Source organism: Neofelis nebulosa, chromosome 9 (genome assembly GCF_028018385.1).
Source record: "Neofelis nebulosa isolate mNeoNeb1 chromosome 9, mNeoNeb1.pri, whole genome shotgun sequence".
NCBI lineage: Eukaryota > Metazoa > Chordata > Mammalia > Carnivora > Felidae > Neofelis > Neofelis nebulosa.
In genome coordinates, this window is record NC_080790.1 from 82,788,913 (window position 1) to 82,802,494 (window position 13,582).

General features: G+C 44.0%; 1 protein-coding gene across 6 annotated transcripts in view; it reads left to right on the forward strand.

Moving 5' to 3' along the window:
* Positions 1-6,242: 6,242 nt before the first annotated feature.
* Positions 6,243-13,582, forward strand: part of IL1R1 (interleukin 1 receptor type 1) — a 75,290-nt gene continuing 67,950 nt past the window's right edge. For 2 of the 6 annotated variants that reach the window (XM_058684541.1, XM_058684544.1), the window contains exons 1-2: positions 6,252-6,583; positions 6,729-6,826. The gene's annotated coding sequence lies outside the window, so the exon portion shown is untranslated. Of the gene's footprint in view, positions 6,584-6,728; positions 6,827-13,582 lie in introns of all 6 variants that reach the window. The other 4 variants (XM_058684540.1, XM_058684543.1, XR_009248725.1 and 1 more) reach the window with 3 other exon arrangements.

Genomic DNA, 13,582 nt, shown 5'->3' on the forward strand with positions numbered 1-13,582 from the left:
ATGTACAGCTAGTCACTGCGATAGAGAAAACGAGGAAAGGAGTTGAAGTTGGTAGATCTAAATTCTATTTGTGGATTTTCTCATACTAGCTCTGGTTTCCTATTTCAGTTTGTGAATGATAAGAAAATGCACCTGCCTAGCACAGTGATTCGCCATGAGGGTAAAACAAAACAAAACAAATGAACAACAACAAAAAAAAAACCCCACAAACTTCATGAAAAATCAGAGGGCCAGTAAGAGATGGTGGAAGGGATTCCTGTTAGACGTTCATGTCCATCCCAAGTGGCCTTTGTTTGAATAGTTCAGGGATCTGTCAAACATATCACCTTTGGATTTGGCCCATTTCATTGCTGGAAGTTCTATTGTTACAAAGGTCTCTCTTCAATCGGCCTCTAGAACTTTCTATTCCATTGTCCTAGCTCCATCTATGGAGTAGGATACCTGGTGGCTTCCAGGTGTGCAGATATCAATCCCCTTGGTTTATGGGTCAACAGGAGAGCCTGGCTCATCTTCTCTGGCCAGGAAAGCCCTTGTTATCATTTCCTCTGAGTGCCATGATGGGAAAATGTTTAGGAAACACTGTTCTGGAGATTGATGAGAATGACCACCCTCCCTTTTACTAGAAGTCATTTTTCTACCAGGGAAGCTAAGCATGCAGTCTCTGATCACACTTAGGATTCATCGAGGATGTCAAGAACCCCTACATTTGTTTGGTTTTGTTTTCCACCAATGCTTCTGCTTTCTCTTTGCCCTATCCTATACTTACAAAATTAGGTTTGGGAAGAAAGAATAGGGTTTCACATTTGTCTCTGTTAAATTTTGTTTTATTCATTGGGGTCTATGGCTCCCTCCTAATGGGGTTTTTGGGATCCTGATTTGCTTACTCAGTGAATTTGCAGTCCATTTAAACTCGGGGGCCCCCCACTGTGTAAGCATACCAGCCTTGCCCTTAGGCTTCAGGAACTTGCCCTGGGCCTACCAGCTCCATCTCTAGCCTCTAACCTGGCTTTGTGGCCCTCTCCTCTCCCTCATTCATGGCCTCTGGAAATATTACCAGGATCCATCTCTACACTCTCTGGATCTTTTTGGCAATGCTCACTTGATAACTTTTTTGGTTTCAGATTCAAGTTTTGCATTCTAACCTTGAATTTGCTCTTGTGGGGGGAAATGTATTCCTTTCAGTACTCCTCCCCACCACACTCCTCCACTCTTGACTCATCACAACTGGAGGGTCACCCATGACCATGTGTATCCCCATCCTGGCTGTCAGTTTCCTGGTAGGGAGCAGGTATGGCACCTGAGGTTTTCTGGTGGAGACCACCCTTCAGATTGACGCATTCGTCATGGAGTATGGGCGTTTATGAAGATTTCCAGGTCTACTAATTGTATTATTCATTTTGCTCACAAGAAAGAAGTTTGTAAATGCTTTCATGAACTCTTGATTCATTGAGCCTGAAGTATTCTGTGTAATCTTCCCATCTATAATGCCACCAAACATTGAATGAGCTTCACCAGACTTGGCTTGTCCTTAGTCAATTCATGTTTTCTCTTAGTGATCATGGTTTCATTAAGTGCTAAAAGGCTAGCTCTGTAATAATTATCTAAAATCTTTCCTGCTCACTAATCTGTACTTGCAAAATCCCTCCAACCCTGTGATGGATGAAAGAGCTCTCTGGAGGTATGAAGTATTAAGAGGTTTGGTAGGGAAGCTGGAAGACCCCGTGTGGCTTAGTGGTCTGGAAGGGTCATGGAGACAATCCGATTTGTTTATTTGTCATTGCCTGGGACAGGAGTGAAATCAGTAGGCAAATATCGAGCCAGATTCTCCCAGGGCTTAACCACAAAGGTTACAAGGAGGCCATTTGGCATAGTGTGTTAATTTTCCAGTTTAAAGGAACAAAGGTTAAACTAACAGAATGTGTCGCTAGAAGGTACTTCAGAGATCATGTAGACCAGTGCTCCTCAAAACTAAATGTGCACACAAGTCACCTGGGCAATTTTATTCAAATATAGATTCTGATTCAGTAGTTCTGGGGTAGGACCTGAGATTCTGTATTTCTGACATGCTCTCTGGTGATGCTCTCGGCCTATGGCCACGCTTTATATAACAAGGATTTAGACTATCCTGCATTTTTTTTTTCATATGTAGAAACTGAGGTCCAGAGCAGTGAAGTGATTTCCCCAAAGCCATACTCAGGTCTCCTGGGGTTTCCGGTCAGTGTTTGTTTAATTGCAAAATTGCTGGACCTAGTAAAACAGAGGTTTACTCTTTCTTAAGGACTCATAGCATAGGGCGGGCAGCCAAGGTTCGATTCTAGGTATGTCCATGCTTGCACGCAGGCACACGCACTGGCACACACACACGTGGTCATGGACACATATATTGTATGTGCTTCTTCATATTCTCCTTTCTCATCAGTTGTGATATGTAGGAAACACATGAATCACAAACACATTAAAGATATTGTTAAATGCAAGTCAATTCTGAATGTGTAAACTTTTCCATAAAAATATTCTGGGAAAATACATGAGTTGTTTCTGACCGCTTATGCGTAAATACAGAATGTTCTGGGGTTCTACAAAGACCGTTACTGATAAAACTGTGTCATAATGATGTTTTCTATAGTTTGAATAGTAAAAGCTCTGGGCTTGACTCAGTAGGTTCTGTGCTCCAGCATTTATAAAGAACCCTAGAGTTTGGAGATTTTCCATTAACTTCTGGTATTGCATTTTTGTTGCCAGCCATGACTATTTGTTTCCCCTGAACTCTGTGGAGGGACTAAGCAACTGAGAAATCCCACGCAGAAGTGTGTGTATGTGTGTGTGTGTTCACACATGTTAACTAAACACTCTAGATTCCTGACATTTTTTTCTCCTTGTTGAGAAGCAGGAAAGGGGAAGGGAGAGAAAATTCTCTGGAATGGAAAAGAGGACCAGAAAAATCCTTGAAATGAAATCTCTTTCCTCCACTAAAGGCTTAGATAAGATGATAAGCTAAACAAGGAGGGAAAAATTGAGGTCACAAACTCCTGTTTTGGGAGGCAAATACTAATGGTGGGCTAAGCCCATTTATGCATCTGCAGCTTGCCTATCTACTGTAGGGTAAGCTTCTTGAGGCCAAGGCTGGGTCTTCCAGGCCTTTTTTTTTTTTTCTCCTTCCAAAATGCTTAGAAGAGGGTCTTGCACCCAGTAGAAGGACAGAAGCATCTCTGGAATGAAATATTGTTCATCTTCCAGCATCAATCGCTCCTGGCTAGCAACCCTGGAAGCTGCTGGTATGTTTCAAAGAGCGTAAGAGCCAAGTCTGAGAGCTTATGAGTTGGTGTTCATCTGAAGCTGCAAGCCACTGCTGACTGTCTCCTCTCTCCTTATCGGCCTCTTCTTACCACTCGGAATCTCTCTGATGATGTTTTCCTTCTCTTTATGGGAGGAAAGAGTGGGAGGAGAAGGAAGAAACGGAGGAAACGAAAGAGGGGGAAGAAGGAGGCCAAGGAGAAGGAAGGAGAGGAGGGGAGGGGAGGAGGGGAGGAGATGAGGAACAGGGAGGAACTGGAGAAAGAAAGATGGCAAGCTGCTTGTGCAGAGGAACTGGGGTCAGACTCTTTCCCCTGAGATGCCCCTCCTTCTGGTTCCCCAGCCACCACTCATCTCTGCTCTGGGAGTCTGTATTAGTCAGTATAGTTTGAAAACCCGATTCAACTGACCTGGCAATGCCAAAAAGTAGATGTCTCTCATCAGTGAACATTCCAGAGATAATATGGGTTGGATGAGTTTCTAGCACTTTCTCTGTAGTTCTCTGGAAACCCCTCCCTTGTGTGTGGGCTTCATTCTCAAGCTTGTTTCTCTCTTTGTCTTAAGAAAGGTTCACATAGCAGCCCTAAGTGGGTGCTGCCTACCATTGTCAGGTAGAAGCCCTAAGACTTGCTCTGACTGGACCAACCCTAAGTGCTTGCTATGGCCAGGAGGATGCTGTGTGGCACTTGGCTTTGCCCTGCTATGCCCATCCTGCAATCTCTTTGGAAGGAATAGTAGACCCTGGTTGGCTCAGACCAGTGGGGCCAACCCTAGAGTTAGGGATGGAGTTAGCCCCTCAAGGCTCATGGCTACTCCTCGTTGGAGAAAGGGTAGAAAGTTCATTCAGACCTTTCAGGGACTTCTCAGCTGTTTCAGTGGGATTATGTCTTAAGCAGTCTGTTGATTTACCAGGTGGCCTAGACCTGAACACTCACATTATAGATAGGTTAGAAATGTCAGCGAAACTATTGCAGGAGCCTTAAACCTCAAGACCATCCTGCCTATTCTTTTTTTTTTTTTTTTTTTAATTTTTTTTTTCAACGTTTTTTTTTTTTTTTTTTTTTTTTTTTTTTTTTTTTTATTTATTTTTGGGACAGAGAGAGACAGAGCGTGAACGGGGGAGGGGCAGAGAGAGAGGGAGACACAGAATCGGAAACAGGCTCCAGGCTCCGAGCCATCAGCCCAGAGCCCGACGCGGGGCTCGAACTCGCGGACCGCGAGATCGTGACCTGGCTGAAGTCGGACGCTTAACCGACTGCGCCACCCAGGCGCCCCGCATCCTGCCTATTCTTAATGTTGTTGAAATTCCTGCCCATGGTTAAAGCAAAACATTTGGTATCTCATTTAAATTTCATTAATATACCAATTAATTGTGGTTATTTGGTAATTACCTAGAATGGGAAGGCATTCTGGGATACCCTCTGAAAAGGATACCAATAGTGTGAGGAAATTGCATTGTCCCTGAGTACATATATTCCCCCCACCCCCACCCCCAAATAGCACTGATTCCAGGTAAGACTTGAAGAACAACGCCAGATGGCCTCAATCTGGGCTCCACCCTGCCTGGGGGAGGGATCTTGGGGAAGGGATTTGCTTTTTCTACACCTCAGTCTCCTCATCTGTAACACGGGTCTAAAAATGTTAAATTTCCTAGAAAAGTGCCTGAAACCTAATAAGTGGCTACTCTTGCTGTCTGTTGTTAGTCATGCAGGCAAGACACAGGTTCAGAGCAAGAAGAATCACCCCAGGATGCAGTGGCGGCGGGGGGGGGGGTATGCCTGAGTGAATGGTGGCAAAGATCAGAAGTCTGGGGGTGGGGCAATGAGGAGGGTTGGAAACGTGCATGTGGGTCTCATCACATTCGCAAAGATAAGAGATGGTGGTAGGGTGGTGGCTGCCCAGCATGGGCAAGCCAGGCTTTGAACAGTGTCTTCTCGAGTCAGTGGGTGGCCATCCAGATGGGCACGAGGCGTTCTTGTGAGGGCAGTGGGAATGAGGCAGAAAGATGTGTTGAGGCCAGCTGATGGCCAGAAGGAGAGGTTTGGCTATGCCGCAGACTTTACTTTTCAAGTTTATTTATTTATTTGTTTCTTTGTTTATGTATCTTGAGGGGGGAGGGGCAGAGAGAGAGGGAGAGAGAGACTCCCAAGCAGGCCCGGTGCTGGCAGCACAGAGCCCAACACAGGGCTGGAACTCATGAAACTGTGAGATCATGACTGGAGCCAAAACCGAGAGTCAGACGCTCAACCAGCTGAGCCACCCAGGTGCCCCTTTGCTGCAGATACGTGAGCAGCACTGTGAAAAGCCGGACCCTATGTCATGTTGAGAACATGAATGCCGGGTGTAGAAGGGGTCAAAGGAGAGAGGGAGGAAAGAGGTAACTGGACAGACAGCACCATCTCTCCTGGATAGACGCGACCGCTTTTGGAGGAAGGCAGAGATTCTGGCTACACACAGCCCTCATCTCCCCTCACCCTCCCTGCCTGCCACTGTCCCAGCATCCAGACACCCTGTGCTGGAGGGTGATCAGTGGGCCTCCCACCTCTAGGACGCTGAGGAGAGAGGCTGGCGGTGTTCCCAGGGCATGTGGCAGAGGCACAAAGAGAGGCTGGGGCTGAAAGATAAAGAGAACTGAATGAAAGGTCCTTCAGGCTCACGTTTGTGGATATTGTTCTAAGAAGGATTGGGAGGACAGCAACCAAGGGAGAGGGTAGGACACCCCAGTCCCCGTCTTGACTCAGGGCATGACGGGACCTGTGGTAGGCTGGACATGCAGGCAAGGCTTGTCTAGGTCTAACGCAAAGTCACATGAGGACAGAGACACAGGCTTGTGAAGTGTTCGAGGTGAATGTGAAATAAAGTGTGTGGGTATTTCGTAAGGGTTTGGCACGTTTTCGGAATGATTCTGGCAGTCTGCCCGGCTCTGAGTTTCCTGTTCGTAGCTCCCCAAATGTGTCACTGCCGAGGATTAAAGCCCCTGTAGGCTCTGACACACACATCACTCAGAGTATTTCTCCTTTCTTTTAGCCTCAGTACCACTGGGTCGGCCGACAAGATGTGAGGTACCCTCTGGTGCTGCACGAACCAGATCCAAAGCTCTTCAGAGAGAGAAAAGAGGAATTAGCAAGTCTATCCAGGGCTGACATCAAAATGCACTTTTGTTTTTAATAACCAACTGCGACTCAGCTGACTTATTTGGGGGAAGAAGCCCTGTGGGCTTACCCTTGGAGTCACCACCTCCTGTGAGGCCAGCCATCCCCAAATGTCCTTACGATGAAGAAAGGACATGGTAAGATGATTAATTGCACTTCTGGTTTTTGTTCCCGTATTTTTTCCTCTTTTTCTTTTTGCTTACTTATACATTGAGAAAGTATTTGGGAGGAGCAAATGGAATTTGATAAAACTGATAATGTTATGCTGTTTGTTGAAAACAGGATTTTTAAGGATTTCTTGGAGTTATATGGCTCTGTTGTAGCCATATTTGACCTAGAGATGTGTCTGTGAGTCATATGAAGAGGTCACCTATGATAAGGTATGTTTTACTGTCTGGAAGATTAACGATGAGTGATATGGGAAATATATGCTACTTATAAACCGTAAATAGTTGCATGAGTTTGGGTAAATTGTGAGGTTTAAGGGACGGGTATTATAAATGAGAAGCTTTAAAAAACATTGTTGTTGATGTTAGAATTAAGACTTGTTTTATCACTTTCCATTAAGTTTTGTCAGTTTTAGAGGGGCACAACCTGGGCCAGTGTTTGACTGAAGGCCTTGCATTACTATTAACAGACATCCTTTGGTTGCATTTAATGTTATAATGTATTGTATTAGCAACACTTGCAGGAGCTTCCTCCAGTAAGGGCTCAAAATGTAATCTTAAAAGCGCAACCATTTTTTTCAGAGGCCTTACGAATGTTACACCCACAGCTGTAAGGAAGACCTTACACTCTCAGAGATTAGAAACATCCCTCGGTATTTCTTCATTGGACGTCCTTGACTTCCATAATACTAGCAGTAGCATTGTTGTGGGAAAGAATAAGAAAATGGGATAGAATCTGGAAGATTAAAGAGAAATGAGAACACCAGGAGGAGAGCAAAATGAGGTTTACCGTTCAATTCAATTCAATTCAATCCAATTCAATTCAATTCACGACTCTTTGCTCTTAAGCAAACTGCTAGTAGGTACTGTGGTGAGGAAGGATGTTGTCAGAAGGTGCAGCTGATGACCAGCTGGTTTGTGAATCAGGCGACCCACTCACGGGTGGCTGGAGACCACTAAATGTGCTGGAGGCCAAGGAAGGATCTGTGCTTGCTGGAAACGTGTGAATCTGCTGGGGACAGGAAGGAGATAATGCTTCCTAGAAAGAGCAGGGAGTGCTTCTTGAGGTGATTTAAACCTTCTTGATCCTGGTGATGAACTTCAAGAGATACTTAGGGCCTTTCTCAAGGCCACATGCAGGGGTTAGTCTTCTATCCCTCAACCCCTTCTGGGCACATGCCTGTTTGCTTACTTAGGAGAAAACCTTGCCAGGCATGGTTGAGGAATGGCTGAGATTCACTTCTAAAATGTGCCCTTGCAAAATTGGCAAATCGACACGCATCGCCCATGCTCACTGTCAGATACAGAATAAAGGACATAGATCAAGAAAAAAGATGAAAGATAAAAACCTGTCACTGTGTGAATAATGCTGTTAACATTTTGGTGCATATGTTTTTTCCCCGATTGCATTTGCATTTAAAAGAAAAACATCCTTGTACTGTACCTGCTGGTTTATTACCTGCTTTTCCCTTTTGGGAATATATTGTGATCATCTCGCCATGCTAATGAATTTCTTTCTACAAAAGCTGTTTGATCACATTATATACAGAATTTAGAAATCATGTTGGTAGATATTTGATTGTTTTCTTTTTTATTATTAACCTTACAAGACTGATGTACTCACTAACCTTTCTATCTCTTCCTGATTGTTTCCTTGGACTGTCTTCCCCAGAGGGAACACCATGGGGTCAAAGGGCATGAGCATTTTTGAAGCTCTTGGTCCTTGCTACGAAATTAATCTAGGAAGGTGCTATTCATGTATATGCCCTCCAGTTCTGTACAGATACCATTTCCCCCACACTTTCACTAACACTGGGGTTTGCCTTTTTTTTTTTTTTTTAAATGCACTTGCTAATCTAATAACTGGCAAAGGCTATTTTGTGGTCTTGATTTGCTTTAAGAAAACCCTTTGTAAGTCCTTTTGGCTTCCTATTCTGCCCCTTTGGGTTCAGTCTCTTCTTGTCTTTTTGGTTATCAAAGCAATCATTTCTTACAGTAACTTATGCCAACCTAATTTCTGGGGACTTTGACCTCATTTGATGTCACTCAGAAGGTAGACTGAGATGTGGGGAATCAGAGGCTTTTGCTCTGAATTGCCACCATTTGAACAACCCAGGGCAAAACTCAGTCTTTATGATTTTACTTCCTTTTTGTCTATAAATTAAAAAATTTTTTTTTAATCTTTATTTATTTTTGAGAGGGAGAAAGAGACAGAGTGCAAGCAGGGGAGGGACAGAGAGAGAAGGAGACACAGAATCCAAAGCAGACTCTGGGCTCTGAGCTGTCAGCACAGACCCCAATGCGGGGGCTTGAACATGTGAAACGCGAGTTCATGGCCTAAGCTGAAATCAGACGCTCAACCGATTGAGTCACCCAGCAGCCCCTCCGTTTTGTCTATAAAGTTCAAAAGTAAGGACTGACTTTTCATCCCACCATATGATTGTATTGGGAACATGGAGAGATGAGACAGAGGAAAGTTTTTTGACTAGAAAAAAAGGAAGAAATACAAAATGGTACTATTATGATGGCTGTTTTGTTTATTTATATTCTTGCCTTATAAAGTATGTTGTTTTTGGAGAGCAGCATGCTGAAATTTTGGCAATGCGTTCTAATTCTAGACTTGGAAAGTGTGTGTGTTGAGAGTGTGCACACGTGCGTGTGTGCCTGTGTGTATGTGTATGTGTGTGTGTGTGTGTGTGTGTGTGTTGCAACATATTTCTTGGTTCTTGGATTCAGTCCTAGCATTTGGTATGTTCTAGCAGCATATGGACATACTTTAGATCGAAGATGGTTTCTATTTTGTTGCTTACTTATCTCACTTGAATGTAGGACAATGCACCATCCTTCTTATATTGCATTGTCATTGTCCATTTGCTTTGCTCATTTCCCCCTTCTCAAAGGCGGGGCTTGTTTTATGTGCGTTTCTCTCTCTAGCACCTGGTCTGGGGGTCTGATACCTCGCGGTATCAGGCTCCACAAATGTTTCTTGAACGAGTCAACAGAAGGTAGCCAGGAACATTTTTACCCAACTCTGCCAGGAAAGGAATCACAGAAGAGTTTGGAAATGGTTTAATTTCATTTGGGTTGGTTTCCATTGTTATTGAGTAAACCTTTAAAGCTCTTAATGGGTATTAAGCAAATGAATACAAGCCAAGGGTAGAACCAGGAAAATGGAGATCATAGATTTGTAAGAGTAAGTCTCACAAATGGGCTTGGTGTGAGTATAAGAAGCTTTACAGGGGGTACAGAGTTTCACTCTGATCCTCAGCTCGGTGCTAGGCTATCAACATCAGAACCAAACTGATGCTTAGCAACGCTCTGAACTCGGTGCCAAATAAATAATAATGAGGGCTAATACTTCATAAAGCACTTAACTATACGTGAGATCTAGTTCTAAGTGCTTTGTGTATAAGGTAGTCACTGTTATGATCTTATTCTGCAGATTAAGAAGCTGAAGGACAGAGAAGTGATTTGCTCAAAGTCAGTGCACAGCTGGGATTCATGATGCAGTCTTACTTAGAACCCACAGGTTGGTGAGGGTAGGATTGACTGAACCCTAGAGACGATGAATGGCACGTGGATTTGGGACTGCTGACCCACCGATGATGTTTGTGCTGTCCAGTTGGCTACATAGCCACCGTTTACTGAGTTCCCACTAAGGAACACACACTGATCTGCATTCTTACATCATTATATCTCATCTTTTTCATAACATTGCAAAATTGGCATCATTATACATGCTCAGGGACCAAACCAACTCAGACTCTGAGAAGTTCGGCAAGTGGCTCAAAGGTGATGAGATGAGCTAGTGATGGGAGATCCCCATCAATCTATATCAAGTCCATTGAACTTCCTAGCCTCCATGCTACAGTGGTCTGGACAGTTGAGTGCTGATGTGATGGATTCCTTGTCCAAAAGTGCTATGAGTCCCGTGCTACATTTGAAGGTGTCGGGCCTGGAAACTCAGCCAGTTCATCCCCTCACTTGGGGATTGTGGGGAGGTGGGGTGCTCTGCCCTGTTCTCTCTGATTCTATGTGGGCCATTGTGAAATGGTACCTGGAGTTGATTTTCAGGCTGACATTCCCTAGCAGGATCATCCAATTTATCATCTCGGCCTAGACACATTGAGTGTTTAATATGTGGGGACACTTTCCCTAAACGTTCTATCCATTGGGCCCCTAGTTCTGCACCAGGAATGTCCAAGAAATGTCTCCAAGGAAGCTGGAATGAAGTAAGGCAAGTACTAGCTTGGGAGAGGAGGCCCGGCTTTGTTTTCTCCTGGCAACTGACCTATCTTCTCTTCGTTTAGTTGTTCCAGTTATAAGATGGGGATAAGAATATAATTTAAAATAGTATTTTATACAATTTTCTGTTGAACTTTTCAGTAAGATTTTGGAATTAGATTTTTTTTCAACAAATAACATATAGTTTGTGTACTTTTGAATAGATAACACACAATTTAAAAGGGGTATCTAGTGAAGTGAAGTCTTTCCTCTCTTTCCTTTTCTCGGACACCTCTTTCCCTCACTCTCACCAACAAGTAGCTAAACGAGGGTTAATAGTTTTTTTCCACCTTTCCCACACTGTATTAGTCAGGGTTCTTTAGAGAAACAGGGCCAGCAGGAGATACGTATATCAATCTCCTATTGGTTTTATATATAAAATTGGGCATGTAATTGGGATCCTGAGAGAGCGAGAGCGAGAGAGGTTATAAAGTATTGGCTCACATGGTTATGGAGGCTGAGAAGTACTGTCATCTGCCGTCAACAAGCTGTAGGCCCAGGAAAGCAGGTGGCATAGTTTTAAGGCCTAAGAGCTGTAGAGCCAAAGGTGTAGATTCTAGCCCAGGTCTGAAGGCCTGCGAACAAAAAGCATGGAGGGCAAGAGAAAACAGATGTCTCAGCTCAAGTAGAGCTGATTCAACTTTTCTCTGCCTCTTTGTTCTGTTGCGACCCCCAAGGAATTGGACGATTGGATTTCAGGTAGCCTTCAGTCATGGGCTGGAAAGATGGTGACAGAGTCTATAAAGTCTTACGCTGTAGACCATAATAGCTCATCTGGATAGTGGATGTCATGGGCAGAAGTCGTTGCATTTGCCACAAGAGACAGTGACATGGCTGACATGTGGAGAGCGTTGGCACCCAAGATACTTCACTCTTTTGCCCAGCCCTGAATTCCCGTGTGTGTGACAAGTGACAAAAGCTTTGCCCAAACAATGCCATGGAGATGTTCCACAAAAATACATTCTACCTCTCCCAGAAGTAAAACTCAGCTTATAAGGACTTTCTCCTTCATTATCTCACACCTCGCTGAATTAACTGGTTGTTTTCACAAATCACTGTTGCATTTCCAGTCTGGGCCAACCACTGTACTGGGTGCCCCCAGGAGGAAAAGGAAGAGGAAGTGGGAGGGAAAATAGAAAGCTTTAGAAAATGTGCAGCAGTTTACAGTCTGGCTTCTAGAGAATCAAATGTCAATAACCAAAAGGAAGGCAGGAAAGGAACAGCAAAAAGGCCCTGCACCTTTCAGCTTCCAGATAAAAACTCTGACCTCATGGTGTGGGCCATGTATCTGCTTCTCCCACATCCTTCTCTGGAGGTGCAGGTAGGGTTATCATTCTAACTTTAGAGGTGAAGAATAGAGAGCTTTCCTTAAGACCACTGAGTGAGTAAGGGGTGGAGCTGGGACTGTCCCCTGAGCACTGAGACCATGGCTTTCTGTACTCCATAATAAAGCAAATACCTAAGTTTTATTATCTGGGGAAGACCCTGAAGAGAGGTTTTCCCTCTACTATGCCTGCTTTTCCACCCTGGTCCTTCGGTTCCATTCTTATGGGGCTACTTTGCTCATGAGTTTGCGATGCTGGGAGGGCTCTGCAGAAGGGGTATGGATGGACCGTGCCCTTGGGTACCTGATGATAAGGCTCCAAGTTGAGAAGAGCCTCCATCTTGTAAAGAAACATAAGAGAACAAGACAAAGTATTGATGATTGGAGGGGGGGGGCACTCAGGCCTGTCTGCATGGCACAACTGGTCATTTGTGGCCAGAGCAGAGTGGGGATTAATGTATGTGCATGGAGGGGCACCTGGAATGAAGACTCCATGAACTTTGGCCCTGAAAAGGTGTTAAGGGATGCAGGCTTCCATGGACATAGAACATCTGGATAGGAAATTGGAAGGCTGTAGGTCAGTTTCATAAGCTCAGGAAGCTTCTCCTCCTGGTCCTGGGAAAAGAGGGCAGGGTTTCCTTCTGAGAGGAAGGGACTCCTCAGGTGAATTCTAGGTGCTCAACCAACCCAGACAGAACTGTCCAGTTGAAAGCAACTTGGGGAAGGGACTATCAAGTGATAATGATGGGTAAAAAAGGCAGCAAAAGGGATATATACCAAAAAGCAAAACAAAAAAAGTCCAGAAACATTATTTGTAAAATTTGAAATGTGTCTAAACATACTTGTTAAACATAGTTGAAATAAATATCTTAGGATTCCTAGATTTTTAGGCTTTTTAGTTTTCTTATATCTATGTTCAATCAGTCCATAACAATGGCATTATTTGCTTTAAAGACTGAAATTTCAGAAAGGAATTTAGCAAGTTTGATGTCTGAAGCCTTCAGACATTCTCGGGCTCAATGAATGAATAATGACATTGTTCTAGCATTAACTAGGTGATGGCATGTGTGCGTCTTTTGTGGATGTCTGCCTCTTTTTATAGTTTGAAGGGGTATTATTGGACACAGCCATGCTTATAAATTATCCCGTCTTGTTTCTAAAGATACCAAACCTCTTGACAGTGAGCCCTTTCTTGGTTGAGGTAAGCAGTGTTACTTTTGATGACCGTAGCCACTCAGTCAATTTTGCCGACAGCATATTCCAACATGGGTCACAAAACCAACACATTCCAAAGCCATGAGTGCACCCCCCCCAAAAAACTGATGTGGTTACCCTAACTCTATTCCCGGAGTTAGTGAGAG